At 39.3% G+C, this 20,900-nt stretch overlaps 1 protein-coding gene across 1 annotated transcript in view; it reads right to left on the bottom strand.

The window, feature by feature from the left end:
• NCKAP5 (NCK associated protein 5) overlaps nt 1–20,451 on the bottom strand; it is a 416,669-nt gene extending 396,218 nt beyond the window's left edge. Inside the window, exons 1-2 of the mRNA XM_085584141.1 lie at nt 19,845–20,451; nt 9,160–9,265 (exon numbers count right to left, since the gene is read on the bottom strand). The gene's annotated coding sequence lies outside the window, so the exon portion shown is untranslated. The remainder of the gene's footprint in view (nt 1–9,159; nt 9,266–19,844) is intronic.
• Between the last annotated feature and the right edge of the window lie 449 nt (nt 20,452–20,900).

The following is a 20,900-nucleotide window of genomic DNA, read 5'->3' as shown; positions in this document are numbered from 1 at the left end:
AGTTCTAAACAGATAATTTCTGCAGCTCCTATGTTAGAACTTCATATAGGCAGCTCAGCACTTTGCACACAGCATAATAATTCCCCACAAACAGCTACAAAATGAACCAGATCACATTAACCCATTTACATGCACAGCAGTTGAAATCTCAAGGGGTATCAAAGCATTTAATAAACTACAGCCTGTGATAAACAGACAGAATAGATGGTGAACTGTGTTGTAGATTCCTGGACACTGCAGAAAATCTCCCACAGCCTCTTCCAGGAAGATAAAATAGCAAGTTGGTGGTTAGAGTTAATTCCCTCTAGTACAGTATCAGCTACTTAGCCAAATTAATGAATAACTTAATGTTCATTTCAGCCCTGTTGCAAACAGACACACATGGATCATCAATATTAAACTGTTACCAGTTGCAGAACAGCAATTTATTATCTGATACTGTATACAAGCAGAATAATATCCTCTCCTTAGCCACATAACTTTCCCTCTGCCTAGAAGTTTGTGGTTTACATTAGGTTATATCTCTTCTGAGATAGTGATACATAGAAAAGATTTTGTTATTATTGGGAATACAAGGAATGATCACTTTTAAAGAGCCTGACACAGGTGGAGAAAGTGGTCTGTTCTAAAGATCAAGTAATTACAAAAAGCCCCTATCCATGAAGAGCTGTATTCAGCTAAAGAATTAAGATCATATTGTCTTTATTCTGTCTTAACTTGCTGTTTTCTTATATTGCCCTCTTAGAAATATTATAGTTCATGTGAAGTGATCAGAGCTCACTAAGCACAGATCAGCTGTGTATTAAGGATGAATTAAAGTTTTAATTTAATTAAAGGTTAAAGATTGTGCATAAAGAACTCTCCAGACCAAGTGCCTGTCATCCTGAGCATAGCTATTAAGTCATTTCTACAGCTTTACTTTCAAATCTTTATACATAGCATCAATGTCGCAATTCCTCTCCAAGTCTTTTCCAAGTGCCAATCCAATGTCTCATTTTTACTGCTTTTCTCCATCTCCAGATTTGTCAGACACAATTTATTCCTTATGAATCAGAACTAGTAAGTTTTGTCAGCTGATATTTCTCCAGATGTTTTGTGATCTCACATCTTATTAACTCTCCAGGATATTGCCTGCCAGTAAGATTAGGCACATAAACCTGTGTTTGTCTCCTGCCCTTCTCAATGGCTCCCATGCTAACAGGTCTCACCAGCAAGGTCAGCAAGAGAAGGCACATGGAGAGATGTTCACACACCACATGCAGGGTATTTTTTCATTCATTCAGTGACCAGAGTATTTTCAATTTTATATATTGAAAACATATATCTACTGATACAGAGCCTGCTAATCCAGTGGTGAAATGAGAATGAAATAGTTATAAATAAAGAAAGGAGAAAGGAAGAGGGGAAGATGTTTCCCATACCTATCATTTGAAATCTCATCATTAAAAGAAAATCTCTCTGTCTTGCAAATACTCTTTTGTGTCTGGTGGATTTCAAGTTGCTACTAGTCTTCAGGTTATGCCCTGAAAGGAGCTGGAGCAGGAGAAAGAGCAAGATGTGACAGGAGAGCTGGCAGAAATCCAGAAGATATAATTTTCACTGTGTTGATTTGAGATGGTTTTAGTGTTGGGGATAACCTACTTGAAGTCTAAGGCACTCGAACTGTATTTATGCTAAGCTTTAATGCACATTTCTATAAGGGTGGTGTTACTACCATATTTACAGTTGTCTTAGACCAGGTAACAGAGAAAAAAACAACAGTGCTAACTATACAGCAAGTGCCAATCCTTGTGTCTTTTGAGCTAAAAGACCTCAAGTACATTTAGAGACAGGAGGAACATAGCAAAAAGTTCAGTATGAGTTATCTCCTTATAAAAAACACTGCTGGCACTGCACAGCTACACAGAATCTGCATCTTCCTCTGTTGCTATTCAAAATTCAAGCTTGCCTCAATGTCATTAAATAGTTTTCTTTCAAAATCCAACAATTTGCATTGTTTTAGAGTACAAAACAATATGTGCTTGTGCAAAGGCTTCCCTCCTCTCCTCTTCTGAATGTGTGAAAACCAGGCACAGGTTGACTAAACATCCTTGCTATGGCCACACAATTTCATCTGTTCACTTAGTGTGCTACGAGGGAGGTTATTTAGTTCATCCTAAAGATGTTATCAGTGTTTTTGAAAACTATGTTATATGGAACTTCACACTGCTCATCCTTGAGCTTCTGTACACAACAGACTGCAGAAATTCCTTCATTTCTTCCTCTCATATTCTCAGAAAGACCGACTGTTCCTTGATGACACTCTACTACCTAACACTGGTAGCCTTTACCCCTCACATCCTCTTTAGCTGGTTTTAGCTGCACTAGCCAATCTCTCCATCATCCTTCCTCAATTCACATTCTTCTCCTCATTAACTACCTCACAAAAGGGCCTGCTGTTTAGATCCTCTTGGGAAATAGCTATCTGCAGCTTTCAGGCTTACCACTAGGCTCATCCCCCTCAATAGTCTCAAAATTAAATTAGAAATCCCAGGACTTTCTTTGATTGCCTCTCCTCTCCATAGATATTTCTGTCCCTAAGGTTTATTAAGTGCTCTTTCATAGCAGCTGCACAATTCCATAAATCCTGTAGCCTGTATGCTTGTTTGCCTGTATGTTATGTTTTCAAATTTGATTTCCTTTAATGCTGCCATTTCAATCTTCCTTATCCTTACCAGAAAAATAGATGGAGATGTCCCCTCTTTATTTATATAAGCACTAAAAAGCTCATGTAAACTCTCACATACAAAATTTTGCTGGCTTGTACTACTGGCTGGACTTCTGGTGAACACAGTCTGTTGTGCTTTCAAAGCCCTGTCCCTCAGACACATCCTAAATAAACATAACCTGTGACCACAGGCAGGAAAGAGGTTGACAAGGCTGACAGCAAAAAAAGCCTTCTGTAATAAACCCTGGAAGGATTCCACAGACATCCAACTGCTACAGGTTGATAGCACCACACAACATAAAAATCTGCTCCACAGAACGCCTTTGTGTAAAATCTCTTTTCTAATGCTCTGCTCCCTCTTTTCCACTGGTTAGAGGGGCTGGAACATCTTTCTGCTCCTCCTGTTAAAATGTTTTTGTGAAGAATCATGATCCAAGGTGAGATCTTGGCATCAGGAAAGCCAAGTGGCCATTAACATCAAAAGGAAACCAAACTTGCCCAAAGGTTCCTTTGCCCAAAGGAACAAGCACAGTCATCTTGTCAAGTTTCTGCATGCAGAGCTGGATTAAGAGTTCCGTAGATTATGGCACTCTATCATCTCCTGAGTATTTACAATTTATTTCATCTAATACCAAGTATGAATTTTGTAACTAGCTATTGCATATTAGGCTCCTTCATTTTTGTGATTTATGTTGCTCGTCTCTTGGCATTCACCTCATGACATAAATCAAAACACGTAGAAAAATCATTGCCAAAAAGAAATAAGATTTATGCATAACTCACAGTGGTCATGCAGCATCTCTAACTGTAAAAGATGTTCTCTAATCAATTTAAGATGCATCATTTTTCTTATCTCAGAGCTCTAAAAATATATGCTATATTGAAAACCTGTTCACAGCACTCCTCAAAAGCTGCACTTTAATCACTAAGTCAGTTTCTGCAGCCAAAACTCATGGAAATACCACTTTCATCCTAATTTTTAGTAAAGAATTATTACTAATGGAATTCAGTGTTCTTGAAGCACAAATGAAAGGTAACACTTAATGATAAGTACTTTCATCATCCCTTATGTGATTCAGTGTTTTTTCTGGTGCTGTTGTTGTCTTTATGTGAATATGATTACTTTTAGAATTGCAGTTGTACAAAAAGTCTGTAAATACAAAGCAGGCTGTACCTACCATAGAGGTAAATACGAAAAAATGTCAGTGTTTCCACTCTCTACAATCTTTCACTGAGGAGTTGCATATGATAAAGGTTAAATTTAACTTTATTAAGATTTTTGATGTGTGGAAACATTATTTTGTATGTTTCCAAAACAGGTAGCTAAATTTTTTGCAGTTTTGATAAGCTTTTTCTTGTGCTTTTTTTTTCCTTTAAAGTTTCTTTTAAAGTGTTCTAAGTCCAACTAAAATTACAAGAAAAATCTATTAATTAAAAAAAAAACTTAGAATATTTTAAGTTATAATCTTATTATATTTGTGGAAATACAAAAAACCTCACATTTTTCATACTCAAAAACTAGAATGAATTCATATATATACACAACAGTTTTCAGTAAAATCATCTTTCTTGCAAAACAAAATATATATCACCCACTAAAGAAACACAGCTTCAAATATTTTTTTCAGACCTGTCAGCAGATACAGGGATGGAAACACACTGCAACCCTTCTCTAGGTATTTCAGCACTATTAAAAATGTAATTCAAGAAGCATAAAAGCCCAAGGAAAATAAGCAAGAGAGGTCTCTTGTATATCATAATCATTAATTAAAATAAAAATAATTACATTTATATAGATCTCTATCTGCTGGATGAAAGACACAGATTCCTTGACAGAATTTCTACCCAAATTATTGAGTCCTTTTCTAGGGCCAGTGAACAGCCTTTAACTCCGCATAACACTTTTTCAGTTTAGTAGACTTCAACCACATATAGTTACAGATATCTTAGAGAATTTTTTGGATCATTTTCAGCTCACAAACCTTTCCTATCCTAGATGGAATTACCAGAGAGATCTACCCCCTCCTTAGTGGTCTACCTGGAGCCAAACCCAAGGAGTGCAGCACTTTCTCTGTAGACAGAGACCAGGACAAAGCTGCCCCCACAGAATCCCAAAGCCCCCCATGGAGCTGAGAGCACAAAATCCAGACTGCCTACATGGAAAATCATCCCCAGTCTGAGCTCAGAGTTGAAATTCCTTCCCCTACACCAGCTAACCCCTGCCTCACTCACAGGGCTTTCATGGCATGGCTTCCATCTAACCCAGACACCTTAAAAGCTCAGCTGGCTACTTTAGCCCAAATTTCCTCCAAGTCTGTGAGTGGATCCCCACTTTTTTTTTTTTTGTTGTTTTTTTTGTGTGTGTGTGTGGCTCACTGAAGGCTTGCAGGGTTCAAGACTGAATAGGGATCCCTCTCCAACTGATTTCCAGCTCTCATTCCTAAGCAAATGTCTGGTGACTTTAAAAATAAGACACTCATGTTTTATGGCCCTGACCAGGCATTAGCTTTTCACAAGGGAAATAATGATAAATTGTCCAATAATTCCTCCAGAAGGAATCCAGAGAGAGAAGACATTGAAGAATTTCAAACCAAAGGCAGGACATACAATTTAACAGCAGAACAGTTTTGCTTTGGAAGAGTGCATGTGAAATGTTACTGTTGACTGTTCTTTTTAACTGGGTTACTTCTACTGAGAATATAGGCTGGAAGTGACGGTGACAAGTGAAACTCATTCTTTAAAGAGTGCTGTGGCTTTCTGTAGCTCAGTGTGGCATGTGTCTGAAAGCTGGGGTTACAACCTTGCACAGATTGCAGAAATAAACATTGGTTTATTTATCATGTCCCTTAATCACCATGTGAACTTCAGCGGTCTGCTGAGATCCAAGAATTATTCCAGCTCCTGGAGACCTGACTAACAAATTACACAGTTGGAAAAGCTTTCTGTGTGTATTTGTACAGCAGCACATGCACAGCACCACATCCTCATGTCTTTCCTGTAAAGGAGAAGAACAGGTAATCCTTAACAGCTGGAGCATTATGGTTCTCCCCAGTTTGAAAATCATACTGCTGAACTCCAGAGAAATGAGCTCTCAGCTCTGAGATCTCGCTGTGCCTCATAACATTTAAGTACAACGTGAGAAGAACAATGCTTCCACCACATGCAAATCTTGGAAATACTCACATCAATGCCAAACCTGCCATTTAACTTCAGAAGGGTTAGAATTTTAGCTTGAATCTCACTGAGACACTGATTCAAAACCAAGGTCTACCCTAAAAGGATCATGAATAACTAAAAGTAGTTGATTTACAGAATTGTAAACTAATACAATCAATGCCTTCCAGCTGAAATCAGAGTGAATCACACCAAAATATCTCACCCAGACATGACAGAGAGGACAAGAAAGCCTCAGAAAAGTTTAGCAATGATCTTTGCAGCACTCTTTTTCATTCCTGTCACTTTGCAATCGTAAACCATATTTCAATTTATTCACACATAGCCAGGTCAAAACACAGTCCAATAACAGCTCTTTTCCACAGTTCTCATAATACTAGGAAAGGAGAATTGATAAAAGAAATACTGTAAATTTATTAACTTGGGCAACATGGGTATTCATTTCATCCCATGGCATATATGCACCAAACAAAACAAACCCAAATAAAACTCAAAAAACTAAAGTGATCAAGAGACAAGACATTTCAGGACACAGGGTACAGTAAGGTAATGCAGCATAAGGATAAAGATTGCTCATCCTTTTCAGTCACCAAAATGTAATTCCTTCCATTCTCATCCAACTTAATAGAGGCCACAGAGCAGATGCAGATGACACTTCAGAAATTCTCTCCCTTTTTGAACACTGAATGCTCTGAAAAACTATTTTGTTTTTAATCTATTTTTTTTGCATCTTTATATAAGACAATGGTGCTGAGACACTCACATCCCATTGTAGCTGGAGAGAACTGTGAGCCCCTTTTGTGAACCTTTTATCAAAAACTCCCTCTGATCTTTTGCATTTTTATATCAATGCAAATTTTCTAGGAATAGTCTAAATTGCTACTCACGCTTAATATCTTCATGCAATTCAGCACCAAATATACCTCCATTATGTATTCAGAGCCTGGAATTCATTACTAAATGCTGTTTACCTCGGAAATAAAGACACTGGAAAGACCTATTACCTGGTGTGAGCTTTTCTGCAAGGTACTTATCTATGTGCATGGAAGCAAGCAGACATTTCCAGTGTCCCTTATCTGTACCCTGACACTGCACAGCCTATTTAGATTTCTGCAGGGAGAGGGTGATGCCTCTGTGACAGGTTTCATGTGCATATTCTAGGAGTAACCACTGCAGTGATGTCAGGATGACAAGTAGAAGGAGCTATTACTGAATCCTTTTGTCTTGTGGTTACAGACACAGCACTCTTAGCAACAATCCTAACATTTCACATTTAAAGTGGTGAATCAGTTCATTCATTAACATACCATACTTTTTTATTATAAATTACTTGTAAAAAAGACTGCCAGGAATACCTTTTAAATGCTAGATATTCTTGCTGGTTTTTCACGTCCATTGTATGATGTTTTAGTGCATTTCTGCCTGGCAGGGCTCTGTGCAAGGGATTTAGGAAGATAGGATAGACTGTAAATGGTCTAAAAAACCCCTGAGAAATATGGGACAACTTCATTGTGGACAAACTTCTATTCATCCATTGAGTGCAATACAGTGAGTGACAGCTTATACAGAACTTGGCAGGCTTCACAAACAGGGAAATAAAAGAAAACTTTTAGCCTGTCATGAGCTTTATGACAGGGCAGTAGAATCCTAATTGAGACACACTGAACCATACAAAGGAGTTTGTTTAATACAATACAGGTTCAAATGAATAGACATAGTCATAAGAAGATGAAAGAAACTTTCTTTAATGATAGATCCTCTGTTTTTTTAGAGCATTAACTTTTATAATTTTTGCATTTGCTGATTTTATTACCTATTCTTGTCATTTATATTATGCATAAGCAGATAAATTCTCATATTTGCTGTCATTATTGTAATTATTTTGACAAGCTTTAATTGCGCTAATCATTTTTAATTCCCCTTTTTATAAGAATATATAACATGGCCTCAAAACTTGTATCATCTTGCCTTAAAAGTTGTGTTACCACAAACACCATTCTAAATCTGCTGAAATCCAACAGATATTTAGTTCATAACCACGTAGGGTGTGTGGGAATAACTTTTACCATAGTTCTATTTCAATACATCCTCACTACAGGATTTGGTATGTCAGGATAATTTTTATAGAAATTAAGTCAGCTGCAGCTATAGAGCTGGAGATATTTAAGCTGAAATTAGTAGAGTTTAGCATAGCTCAGATACTTTTGCAGGCAAACCACCTGAAGTGGTCACATTGCAATTAAAGGATTCATAAAGGAAATAAAAATAATACCTGATGGCTGAGATTTATTTTATATCCTCTTTTACAAGGCATATGTGAGAACATGAATGATCTGTTGAACTTTAGTCTCTCTCAAAAAGTGCCACAGTCTTTGATTTGCATGAAATAATGCTCACATAAAAGGCTGTGTGACCTAAAGATACCTCACTGAGCCAACACCCTTTCTGAAGTCAGTAACAACTCGAGCTCCAGTCCCACACCCAGCTGAAGCTTTGCCAGCTGATATTCTGTTCTTAATGCTATCCCAAGGGTAAATTACAATTTACATTTGTCCTGTATCCATCCCTACTTCATCAGCCTTCTTGACGTCCAGCTCTGCCCCCTACTCTTAATTCAAATGTTTTCTATATGTACTCTACACCATGATTTGTACTCTCAGCCCAGGCTTGTATTGACCACTCATCTTCAAAGGTGCTAGAAAATTATTTCTGAAATGAATAATGGGGTCCTGGTTGAGAGAAGTTTGAATATGAGTCAGCAGTGCCCTGGCAGCCACAAGGGCCACCTGTGTCCCGGGGTGCATCAGGGCCAGCATGGCCAGCTGGGCAAGGGAGGGGAGGGTCCTGCTCTGCACTGGGGCAGCCTCACCCCTCAAGTGCTGGGGGCACTTTTGGGTGCCAGAATATAATAAAAATCATTAAACTATTAAAGAGCATCCAAAGGAGGGCCATGAGGATGGGGAAGGGCCTTGAGGGGAAGCCATACAAGGAGCAGCTGAGGGCACTTGGTCTGTTTGGGCTGGAGAGGAGGAGACTGAGGGGAGACCTCATCTCAGTCTTCAAAATCCTCATGAGGGGAAGAGGAGGGGCAGGCATTGATCTCTTCTCTGTGGTGACTGTGACAGGACTCCAGAGAATGGCCTGAAGTTGTGCCAGGGGAGGTTTAGGTTGGATATCAGGGAAAGGCTCTTCCCTCGCTGAACAGGCTCCCCAGGGAAGTGGTCACAGCACCAAGCCTGACAGAGCTCAAGGAGCATTTGGACAATGCTCTTGGGTACCTGGTGTGATCCTTGGAGATGGTCCTGTGCAGGGCCAGAAGCTGGACTTGATAGTCCTTGGAGGTACCTTCCAACTCAGCTTATTCTGTGATTCTGTGATTCCATTCTGTGAAAAGGAAATTCAGTCTAAATTGTTTGTGGTGTCTCCACTTTTAGTTAGACCATATAGTGGTTGTATGGGGTACTACTTCACAAACATTCTGATACAGTAGCTGGCTGCCATTAACTTGAAATTAAAACTGACTACCATGCCACCCCTCTCTGGTCAGAAAACATGAGACACAGATGTCAATCCTCCTGAGACCAGGTAGTGACTGAACTAATGCCTGTCATTTTCTGGTTGGTAACGTTTACCACAGTTCCTTTCTGTCCTTAAAGCTATGGGTTCACTTTGCAAGTGTATAATCCTAACCTTTTTGTAGGGGTATTGTTAGCCTCTTCTATCAGACAGTGATAAATTCCCCTCCAAGATAAAGGATCACAGGAATACAGGCTTTCTATATTCTTTCCTTTTAGCTTCAATTTTCTATTGAAAGCTGAGATTTGAGGATGAGACAAGTCACATCCACTTCAATGTGTTTTGCTTAATATGATTGTTTTAATGTCAACACTTTATAAACCTACATTTCTGACTTTTTTTTAATTCAGTGAGTGACCTTCCTACCTGATTGCCATGTAGAGATCATACCTATCTGCCAATATTTGGAAACAGAACATCTTCCTTTTGAAGACTGCATTGAAAGCTCCTCAAAATTTAAAATCATTAAGACTGTCTGTCAATTATATTTGCATAAACAATTGCCATTACCCAGGAGCTGCAACAGGATGAAAAACATGTACACAGTTGAAGAGAGACTATTCTTCATTTGAAAAACTTCTACCATACAAATACTTGTCTTGGACCCCAAAGCAGTTTTAAATTTAATTTTGGAGAAAATGAGGAGTGAAAGGTTTGAAAAATCAGGGACAGTTTCTCACCCTGTCATTTGGCACTACTTCACTAATTTAGACAAATTTATTCGCTCAATATCAGCTGGTGAGGTAACTCTTGGTATTCAATAATTAAGGTATTACTTCCATTTTAGCATGGCCACAATTTAAAAAAAGACAGATTCTGTCTGGGAGAGACAGACTGAAAGGGAAGGAGAGTGTAGAACTGTTTCCATGGCAACTCTAGAGATAAGAGTAGCAGCCTACCTAGCCTAAAGGGATAGGTAAGTGAGACTAAAATATGTGTGTAAGAGAAGCACTTTCAAGGTCCTTTTCCAGGTTAAATACATAAATTTGAATTTAGGTACTGACTGAAAACTCTAGATATAATGAATCCTATATGTTCCATATAAACAGTAAAAGAACATCTGTTTTACACTGTACTTAACAATTTAGGTGAGAAAATGTTTTCTGAGAAAAGCCTGGCATCTTTCCATGGGAGAAAACAAGTCTATATCTTCCCTAGGTAAATTATTCAGGCTTTGTGTCATTTAAAGTCCCACCAAAATCACAATGAAATGGACCTCCATACTATACTGCTTTTGTTTCAGCATGTAAGTGGTTGACTTAGAAGGTCTAAACAATTATTTTGTCACCCTTAGTGAGAAAATTCTTTCTCATACTTTGCACCAACATCATGAAAATGTCATGGGGCTACAAGAATCTGAAGAGCAAAGAAAGGCCAGGAGCATGGCTGACAGAACCAGAGCAAGCAAAAGGCTTGGAAAATATGGAAAGTGAAGAGAGTTAGATGGTATTAGGAGAGTATTAAAGAAATAGAGTACTCTTGGGGAAATAAAGCTCAGAATAACATGAATAACACCAAGAAAATCCCATTCCCAATGGGAATGTGTTGAATGTTTCACAGTTAAAGCCAGGAACTGAAGTGGTGAGGCCAGGCCCAGCCACACTTCAGGATGGCTTAGGAAGCAGACTATGGGCTGCAGAAACTTCAGCCCAGTATGTTCAGACAAACTAACACCAAACACAAATTCCCCAGAAGCATCTTCAAAGTTATCCCATGAGGAGTTTAGGGGTGCTCCTGTAAGACTTCACCACCTCAACTCTGCCTCTGTCTCTTCTCAGACAGACATTATAAATCCAATTAGAAACCTCAAATCCTGTGCAAATATTTGCCACAACTTAAGCAATTCATTTTTTTTTTCTGTGAGAGGAAAAAAGAATTATCACTTATCTCCAATCTCATGTATTCTGTAACACCTGCTGTTCTCATTACTCTAATCTCAGCTGTTTGTAAGTCTTTTTGGAAGTGTGGTGCCCAGAGCTGAAGGCAGGATTCCAGCTGAGGTTTCGACAGCGCTGAGGTGAGCAGAGTAATTACATTTGACACTCCTCCTACAACATTCTGGAATTATATTTGCCTTTTAACAACTGCATCAAGTAGTTGGCACACAGCTGACTAGTCCATGCCTTGGGTACGTATGTATTTGATTTCCAAAAATATAATGGCACTTCTTTTCACTTTAGTCTCTGTTCTGATGCCATCCTTCACGATCTTTCATTCCCTTCCTGTTTTTCATTTAGTGTCATAACAAATTTGCTAACTGAGTTGGTTGTTTCATTATCTAATTTTAAATAAAATGCTGACTAGAACTCAGTATACATCAGACCCATCTGGTCTGCCTCAATTTCAAAAGCCTTCCCAGTTCCATACTAAGCCATGGCTTAGGACTCAGACAGATGAACAGTTGGCTTTAAAAAAAAAAAAAATTTATTATGGCAGTGACTATTTTGTTATTGCATAGAGTAACTTACCTAAATGGCATATGAGAAATGGCATTGGGAATGGTCAAAAAAAAAAAATCTTTATCTAAAAAGTACTTAAAACCTCTCAGATGACAATTACATTGTTTCCACGCTGTTGGTAGTTCAATTATTCTACCAAAATTAATTTTTTTGTCAAATAATGTCTGGGTTGTCTTAACACAGAATCCACAAGGAAATGAAATTTGACTGGCTGCTCTGGTATCAACTAGACCTTCCACACTTTCTCATGAAAAGGTAATGGCTGGGCTGATTTTCCTCTTCTCCCTTGGGATATAACTGATGAAATCTTACAGATAGACACTAATAGTTCAAAAATTACTCCAGTGGACTCCTGATCTACTCTAGACCAAGCCTGAGGTCCAGTGAGCTCTTTAACAAGAAAGCACAAAACCTATTCTTTCCTTGTACAACTATCCCCTTCATAAAATTAACTTCATGGTGTGTCTAATCATAATTAACTGTGGTGAAGACCAAAACAAAGAAGTCATTGACTGCTCCAGTCCCATCTTATTCACCCTTCCTTTCCTCTCTTCCTTTGTTTTTCTTTTTTCTTTATTCCCCATATATTCACAGAACCCCCTGGTTATCTTCTACACACTTTGCTAGCAAAACATGCAGAATTTTTCTCACTAAATGAGACCATCGTGGCTGAGACTCAGGTAAGTGGTTAATTCTCATTTTAAGCCATAAAACCTTTTTTCAGACATATCCCAAATGCTCACTCTTGTGCTACTGATAAGTATCATCTATGGGTCAAGTAGATTGGAATAGATTCCCGAAGAGCAGTTCATCAGCTACCAAATAGAATTCCACTCACACAGAACCCACTGCAGAAAGCTCAAAGGAGACGTTTCCACTGTATAGAGTGTCACTCTAACCTGCACCTTGTTCTTAAAATGTCAAAGCTCAGACTTAACCATGCCCTCCCTTGCACTTCAAAATGCACCATTTTCTCTAGAATCAATGTAAAGAGTAATTTGTGCCACAGAACTGTAGGGAGAGTAAAAGTATTTTAACTTCCTTTTCAGAGTTAGATTTTTTTTTTTAAGTTTTTGAGTTCTAGGATCCTTGTGAACTTGTTTCAATTTTTTCAAATACTCAGCTACTACCACTTGGCTTCTCATCTGCACCCAGCTTCCTCTTCATAAACTGTCAAGTAACTGCCTAAAGATATTTTAAATGTCATGAATTCTTAGCAAAGATTTAAATTATTTATTGTTGGCAGGTATTTGGAAATTAGCCTACATATGTCTGTGCAAGAGATAAAGAGAATTAATATTTTCCCCAACTGGGGAAAGTCTGGCAGTACTAAAGATGGAGGTGTCAGGAAAAAAAAAAAAAAAAAAAAAGGAAAAAAGAAAAGAAAAAAAAAATCTGCTCACTCTTTCCTTCCTTGCTTCCTTCCTTCCCTTTCTCATGTGGTGACTTCAGTATGATTTGCTAGCAGCCCATCTCCTATAACCCACTGCAAATTCATTGCCCTTTTGAACCCAGCCAACAACCTTTTCTGCAGCACCTATAGCACCAGGCGTGACAAACACAAATTAGCAGAACACCAATGGCATTTATCAACTACATTCAACTCCCTTTGTACATTTCTATAATCGATATTCTACATTCTGTGTCCTTTCAAATATAGAACCTGAAACAATAATGCTATTCCTCATAAAAGATGTTCATACCAGCAGGTCCTGTAGATGAGGTTAAAAGGCTGCGAGTTTGGTCTCATTTGAAATATGAATGGATTCAACAATTACTTTCCTCTATTCTTCACTCTTGGGGTAGGTTTTAAAAGGGAAAAGAAAAAAGAATCAACACTATGTAAGAATACATAAGTTCATACAGTTTTTTGATAGATATTATCATACTAATTAATATATGCTTAGAATTTCTCTAGCAATTAAGCATTGTGCAGTCAAAAACATGAGCACAGTAGTTTCTCCAGGAGGCTTCATTTTGCTTCAATTCATTCCTCACTCTCTCCTGACTCTGCCATGCTTAACAACCAGTAATTACTACCCCACAGAAGAGCTGTATTTGAAAGCTTTAGCAACATTCTAGTAACATGAATCCTGATATACCATTCCAGACCCAGAAAAACTTCAAAATGAGCAAAAAAAAGGGTAGGATATTAAAGCTTTGTGCCACTAAATAGTGACTGAATATGAAGAGTTGTGAGAAGTTTAGGAGGAAGCGCTGAGCAATGAAATGCAGGGCTGTATGAGGGTCATGTTCTGTCAGTGTAGATACCTGCACTACCTCTGAACCATCTCCCTGAAATGTTAGAACCCTGGATACTGAAAGTTTTAAGGTTGTGAGCTGGCATCACAACTACATGAGCACAATGCTCTGACTGTGTCACTGATCCCACCCCAAACCATGAGCCAAGAGCCATCCAAGCAGTAATATTTCTTCCGGGACCAAGGTGGTGCAAAAAACGTGCTGCACCAGGCTGATGTACACAGAGCAGTGGCAAAAGTGCAGTTTGAATGGGTAAACTGTGTCACTTTTCAGTTAAGTGACTTAATGGATGCAGCACTTCAAATCTGTTCCCATGGCAATGTAGAAACAGCAATGGCAATACAGGCAGTTTCCTCTTAGACTCGCAGTACAAGGAGGGGAACAAAAGCCTTTTCTCCATTTGAATGAACAAAAGAAGAAGCATTTTCCAGTGCAAACATGTAAAGCCAAAATCTTTCCCATGTCCTGACCACAGTAAAATTCATGAATAAACAGAAAAGACTTGCCAAAAAGGTCAAAAAACTTGGGGTTTGCTTTGTCAGACCAACAGGGGTTAGGACTGATTCACAGAGAGCATCCTGCTTCCATTCCTCCTGAGCTAAAAAAATCAAAGCAGTGTTAGAAGAAGAGTCCCAGATGTTCTTTCAAGAGGGCAAATAAAGGGAGAAACAGCCCAAAAGGTAGCCTCAGCTCTCCTGACTAGTCATCATTTTCCATTGTGTTTGGAAAGAGACATAGCAGCAGAGGAAAAAAAAAGATGCACCACACAAAAAGTGGTCCCCCAGAATAACTTCAGTCCTGAGGTCAAACAAAACAGAGGCAGCTATCACATGGTCTACATCAAAAAAACCAGCAAATTCCTAGACAAATAAAATTCAAACCAATTATCCTAGTTGCCTCTGCTGCCCTAGGAATCTGTTAAGTCCTATCACTCCCAAAGAGAAAATACCTCTCAAGCTGCTGGCCTCACTAACCAAAGGGATTTCTTTGGGCAAAGATACCCCTTTCAGCCCATTTTCCTGTTTTCTAGCATCATCTAATCTAGTCTGCCTTAATCTTTGGAAGAGATTGCTTTTAGGCAGGCCTCCAAATGAGGTGTTGAGAAAACAGCAAGCCTGCATAGTTGAGGGGAATGCTATGGATCAGGATCCCCCAGCTGCTCAGGTAGGTATCTCACTGCCTATTGGAGCATCCTGCTATTTGTATTTGCATTCCAGTTGTACCTAAAAACACCCATCAGCAGCCAAAATTCCATTCTGCCACACTTAGATGAATCTACAGCTGTCTCACACAGCCATAGTGTGCACACTGAAGTTGTATAACAGGCTCTCCTGAGGGACTAAACTTGAAGATACTCCTTTTGTTAACTATCTAAACTCAAATATTTGAAAAACTAATGCAAAACATTGCTAAACTACTTACAGCAGTAGTAGCAAGTTTGTAGAAAGATTCCTGAACCATTTCCTATTAAACAGTAGATCCTGAAATTAATCAGAAGCCTGACCAAAGAACACAGATATTTTATAGCACTTCCCTTAAGGAAATACAGAGTTTCAAAAGGAAGCAGATGAAGTCTCAGAATTATCATCCTAACTTACATTGCTCTGTCATCCCACATGCCATCCATCACCTATTTTCTATCTTCAGAGGCCCAGGTCAAGTTCCCCTGTTTCTCTTGTAGAGTCTAGATAACCTGTTTCCTTTCTTTTCCTAATTGTTTTATCATTTAGAGCTTATTTCAGGCCTTGCTGCAGTCATCATTTCAGACCTAGAGCTGGCAGCAAATCTGGACCAAGGCATAGCCCAAGGGTAGAAAACCAAAGTGAGACGAGATTTTTGAAAGCAGCAGTAAAAAACCCATTCTAATTACACTGTATGTCCAACTTATCAAAAGGTCCTTTGCCTGCCTCCCTTGTTTTCTTTTCCTGAGTGTTAGTCATGAAGGAACAAGATGCAATAATATACAGCCTTTCAATGAACACACAGTCCTGAAACCCAGGACACTGCCTGGGCAGCTGCTTTCCATCTCATACTGCCTGACACAAAGTTGAGCACTAAAAAATGGGCTCCAACAGAGAAGATGCAGGTCTCCCACTACCCTGCCTTTTAATCAAATAATAAACAGGATTAGATTGAACCTTATCTAATTCCATGGGAAATTCACACCCACTCCATGGGTGTGCATCACTAGCTAGCAGTCAGCACTGTATGGATGTCTCTTTTTATTAATAAATGCTCCTCCATCCCAGAGGCTGTGTTTGTATGTCTGTCTTGCTTTCACTCTTGACGTGTGGCTTTTCTAATCTCTTGCTTATAAACCCTCAAAAATCCATCATTGGGGTATTCTGAAAGAATTAGTACTGGATGTCTTTGCACATGTAAGCTGCAATATATTCAATCATTCACAATACCTTATTGAATTTAACCTGGTGAATGAGGCTGGGTACTTTATGTTAATATTAATGAGACAATTATTTCATTTATAAAGGACACAGAAGCAGCTTCTTTTTGCCAACTGCACTGTGCCAGGCCCTACTTCCCAGCCTCAAAGTATAGTCTTTATACCCACTGTGAACCTTAGTGATAAGAATTTGGGATGTTCACTTTTGCAGTGGTTTTCTAGCTGCATGATCTAGCTGCATGAGCTGAGCATGGTTTTGAGACCCACTGTATTTGGGTTCACAGAGTTTTACTCTATTCCACTTCATCCCTCATGTAACATTATCTGAATCAGGGGAACTTAGCTGGCCCAGATATGATTTATGCTGTACAGACTACAGAAGTAATTTCAGAATAAGAATATCACAGGGACCTTCTGTTCTTTGCTGGTTTTAGCTGTTTTAATGAATACATCTTTCTTGAGCAAAGGATCAAGATGTGGTCCCTTAGATTACCACTCAGATGATAGCTTCTAAATTCATTTTTAAATCACAGCAAACAGATTTAGGAGTTATTAGGAGCAATTCAGAGATGGTGCTTGCCGAAAGCCTGATTATGCTCCCAACCATCATTTTTCAGACATGGGGAAATCTGTTAAAGTAAAGCTCCAATTAGGATGCTTGTGTTCTTTTAAATTAATGTTTCATTTCAATTTTGTTTCCTAGTTCCTCCTGTCATCTTCTGAGAAATACATGTGTTGAAATCATTCCTTTGATGAGGCACAGACAAGAAGCTTAGCATGCTTTGATGTGGAAAAGGAAAATGAGCCCTTTTTATTTCTATGGAACCAGCTTGAAATAAAGGAATGATCACAATCACTGTAGCTGATACAGGGTAAGCCCAAATATTTTTCTAACCAATAAAGAAGACTGGAAGATGAAGCTAACCCAGAAAGTTGTGAACAACCAAGTAAGGACGAGACATTTCATAATTATCTAAGCTTCTGTTTTCAGTTTTTTCAAAGCATCACGAAGCAGTGAACTGGAAGAGCAAACTGTGTTTGGATAAGGAACTCCACAGGGCAAAGCCATGTCAACCAGACACCAAAGAGATTCAGACCTCTAACATTTGACTCCATATATGTGCAGCAGCAGGACTGGATCACAGTGGCAAGCCCCTTTTTGGCTGCATTTGTTATTCTCACTTCTCTGTGCCCTGCATACACAGGAGAAAATGACTGAGGACATCCAGAACATTTACATTACATATCCCAACTGTGCAGAGGGAGTTGTTTTGGGTTTTTTTTTGACTATGGAAAAATATAGTTCCATAATCTGCAAATGTACTTTGATGTGTGAACAGAAGGGGTCCAACTGTACAACCACAATCTCCCCTTATAAATATATGTCCCTTAATTTCATATTTTAGAAAAATCAGAGACAAAGCTCAAAATGTCCTCAGAAAAGTAAGAACAAAAGCATTTGTAATGCCAGTGTGAAGAGCATCAAGACTACTTTTTGCCCTGCTGATGCAAACTGGAAATGAGAATTTCAAACAGTGTTAACATACTGAAAAATGTGAAACCACTTTGTCTATCTAGCTAACTTCAGTAGCTTCAACAGAGTTGAAGCTCAAAGACTTTGTACTTTCTGACCCCACAGCATCTAGACAAACTAGCAATTGCTTCACATTGCTGGATTGGGTTTTCATATACAACATGATGCCCCAAAGTGAAAGCCACATTAAAAATTGATTATATTAGATAAGTGCTAAGTGCAGTATGCCTTCAGCTCCCGTGGACTTCTGTGAAAAGGGGAAATACAAGCACTTTGCAAGAGACAGCCTGTTGTGACGGGCTGGTCCCCTCTTACCCTTTCAGCACTTTCTCATATGTATTCTGTACCAGTAAAAGGGATAACTTTTACTTCTATTATGAGCTAGGGTGTACATTACATATATACTATTTATTCCTAACATATTTTGTTAAAAAAAACTCTGCTGTTATTTTTAGAATTGGAAGTTTCCAGTTGTGCTAAGTTTTATTGTTCCTTTACTGATTGCACACAATAGAGAGATGGTTGCTACTTCACTTTATGCTACTTGGGAAATTCTGATGCTTTTTTGAACAAGTTTCTTCCGGGTCAGTTCCATGTACAAAGTAGGCTGAGAATTAATAATATTAATAAAAATGCTCATTAATCAACCAATTCATTTTTAAAAGACACTTTTAGTCAGCAAAAAGTGTCCTAATGAATGATACATTGTCACCCTGATTCCACAAGCCACCTGCAGCTCATCATGAATCTATAAACTCTTCAAATAGAGAATAACGATCTTGAGGTCCAAAAATACAGCAAGAATGAAGGCAGAAACCTCTTCCCTCCATTGTCAGTCTGTTCCCCTGCGAAATGACAAACCTGGAGCAGCTACATTTAGGGCTGTCTCATGTTCCTACTTCTGTATTCTTTTCCATTTCTTTGATCTAAAAAAAATCTCAGCCATTGGGGACTAAACCAATCCAGGAGATTTACATGGCTTCTCTGTTCACTTGTGTGTACTTATCACATTCTTTACTGCAGGCACTTTTTGACAATTCATTTTAATTTTGTTCTGAAAAACATGGATGTTATTATGGAACAGACATTAGTGGGAGAGACTGCATCCAAACCCCCACTGACCTCCAGATTAAGAAACTGAGATTCTGTTCCTGGCTGTGCCATAGATGTGTGCAAATGGCTTCAGCGCTGGGCTCCTCATCCTACACAGTGCATGCCATTTTTTAAATGCTGTGTATCATTGCTAAAAAGGGACCAAATCAGTAATACTGCACTTCTGGTCAGCCAGAGTTTTTCCTGAAGACAATTTCTTTTTCTTAGAGGAAGCATCACTACCTCTGGTCATTGTCATGCCTGCAAGGTCACACAGACGAAAGGATATGGAGACCTGCAGAAAGGAAAAGCTTACACCACTAAGAGGGTGCTAAACAAAAGCTCTTTATCTCATGTTAAATTACTCTTTCTGGTAAAACACTCCCAGGCAAAGTTACAGAGGACAACAGCTGTTGTTGGCATCTCACAAACTCAGCTACACAGCCACACCCTGCCTTTCTTGCCAGGTAACCCATGAGGGAGCACCTTAAATCCCAGAAAAGCCAGAGAAAGACGTGCCTGCAACAATCATCAATGTGCTGGCAGATGCAGAACGCAATCCCACAAAAAGGAATGGTGTTAGTAGGAGTGGGTCTAAGTGCTGGTGCCACAGAAACAGAAAGTCTGCATTTTACCTACCTGGAATTAGAAAATCCTTCCAGTACACAGCAAGACAAACTTCTGAGAGTGACAAACAAGTTCTAAGGCACTTTTTGCCTGGCATTCTTCTGCCTCCTACAAGTACACAGAGACCCCTAGCTGCAATTCTGCTTAGGACAAGCATTTGCCTGAGAATACCATTTAATATCATTTTAATTGAATAGTCAGGTTTCATTTTTAGCAGGCACCACTTGAAGCCACAAGACTGTATAATGCCATTGTCCTGTACAGAATACCTGGCAAGTTCCTTCAAATTTCCATTGGCACAAGTTTGTCAATCATCCATGCAGTTCTCCACTGAAACTTCTTGGTGGAAAGGTAGATCAAATATATATTATTCCCTGCAGAAGTAATCAGAACAGCCTGTCTCTGAGCAGTATAATTATCTGCCTCAAAGCCCTGTGAAAACTGACGTATCATCAGCCATTATTTGATTCTTTGGAGAGACACACTGGGAAGCCTTTTAAAAGTCAGTTATCAGATCTTTTATGCTTAGACAAAGTGCTGGCTCCCCATTGCTTTCAGGATCCTCACTCACAGGCTGTCCCGAGAATGGGATGCTGTAGCTCTGGAAGCACAAGGGGCTCAGGCTGGCTGCACAGGGCAAACAGCAGGACAGCTGTGGCAGGGCTGCCCTCAGAGCCAGCCTCCTCCCCAGACAGCTGCCAGGAGAGCCCAGCTGTGCTGGAGCCCCTCTCCTCCTGCCAGATGCCTGCCCCAGTGCCAGCTGTGCCCAGGCATTCAGGTCCCTGCATGTTCTGGCCACCCTCCCCTGAGAGCTGCTCAAGGTCAAACAGCCAGTGACAGATGTGGCCAGAACCGGTCACAAGCTGGGACAGGTTTGTTTTGGGGGCACTTTGTTTGTCCCTTTGTTGTTCCCACCTCACAGTACCACTGCTAAGTTGCCCCTTCTTTCTGTGCTCTTGGAACAGTGTTTGTTGTTCCTCTCTGGACACAGACAGGTAGTGCTGCTGATTCAGCAAAGCCATCCTCGCCCTTAACGCTGTCATTTATAAACTGATTTGTGTGAACCCC

Source organism: Lonchura striata, chromosome 7 (assembly GCF_050655825.1).
Source record: "Lonchura striata isolate lonStrDom1 chromosome 7, ASM5065582v1, whole genome shotgun sequence".
Taxonomy (NCBI): domain Eukaryota; kingdom Metazoa; phylum Chordata; class Aves; order Passeriformes; family Estrildidae; genus Lonchura; species Lonchura striata.
This window is presented reverse-complemented; position numbering and strand designations above follow the sequence as displayed.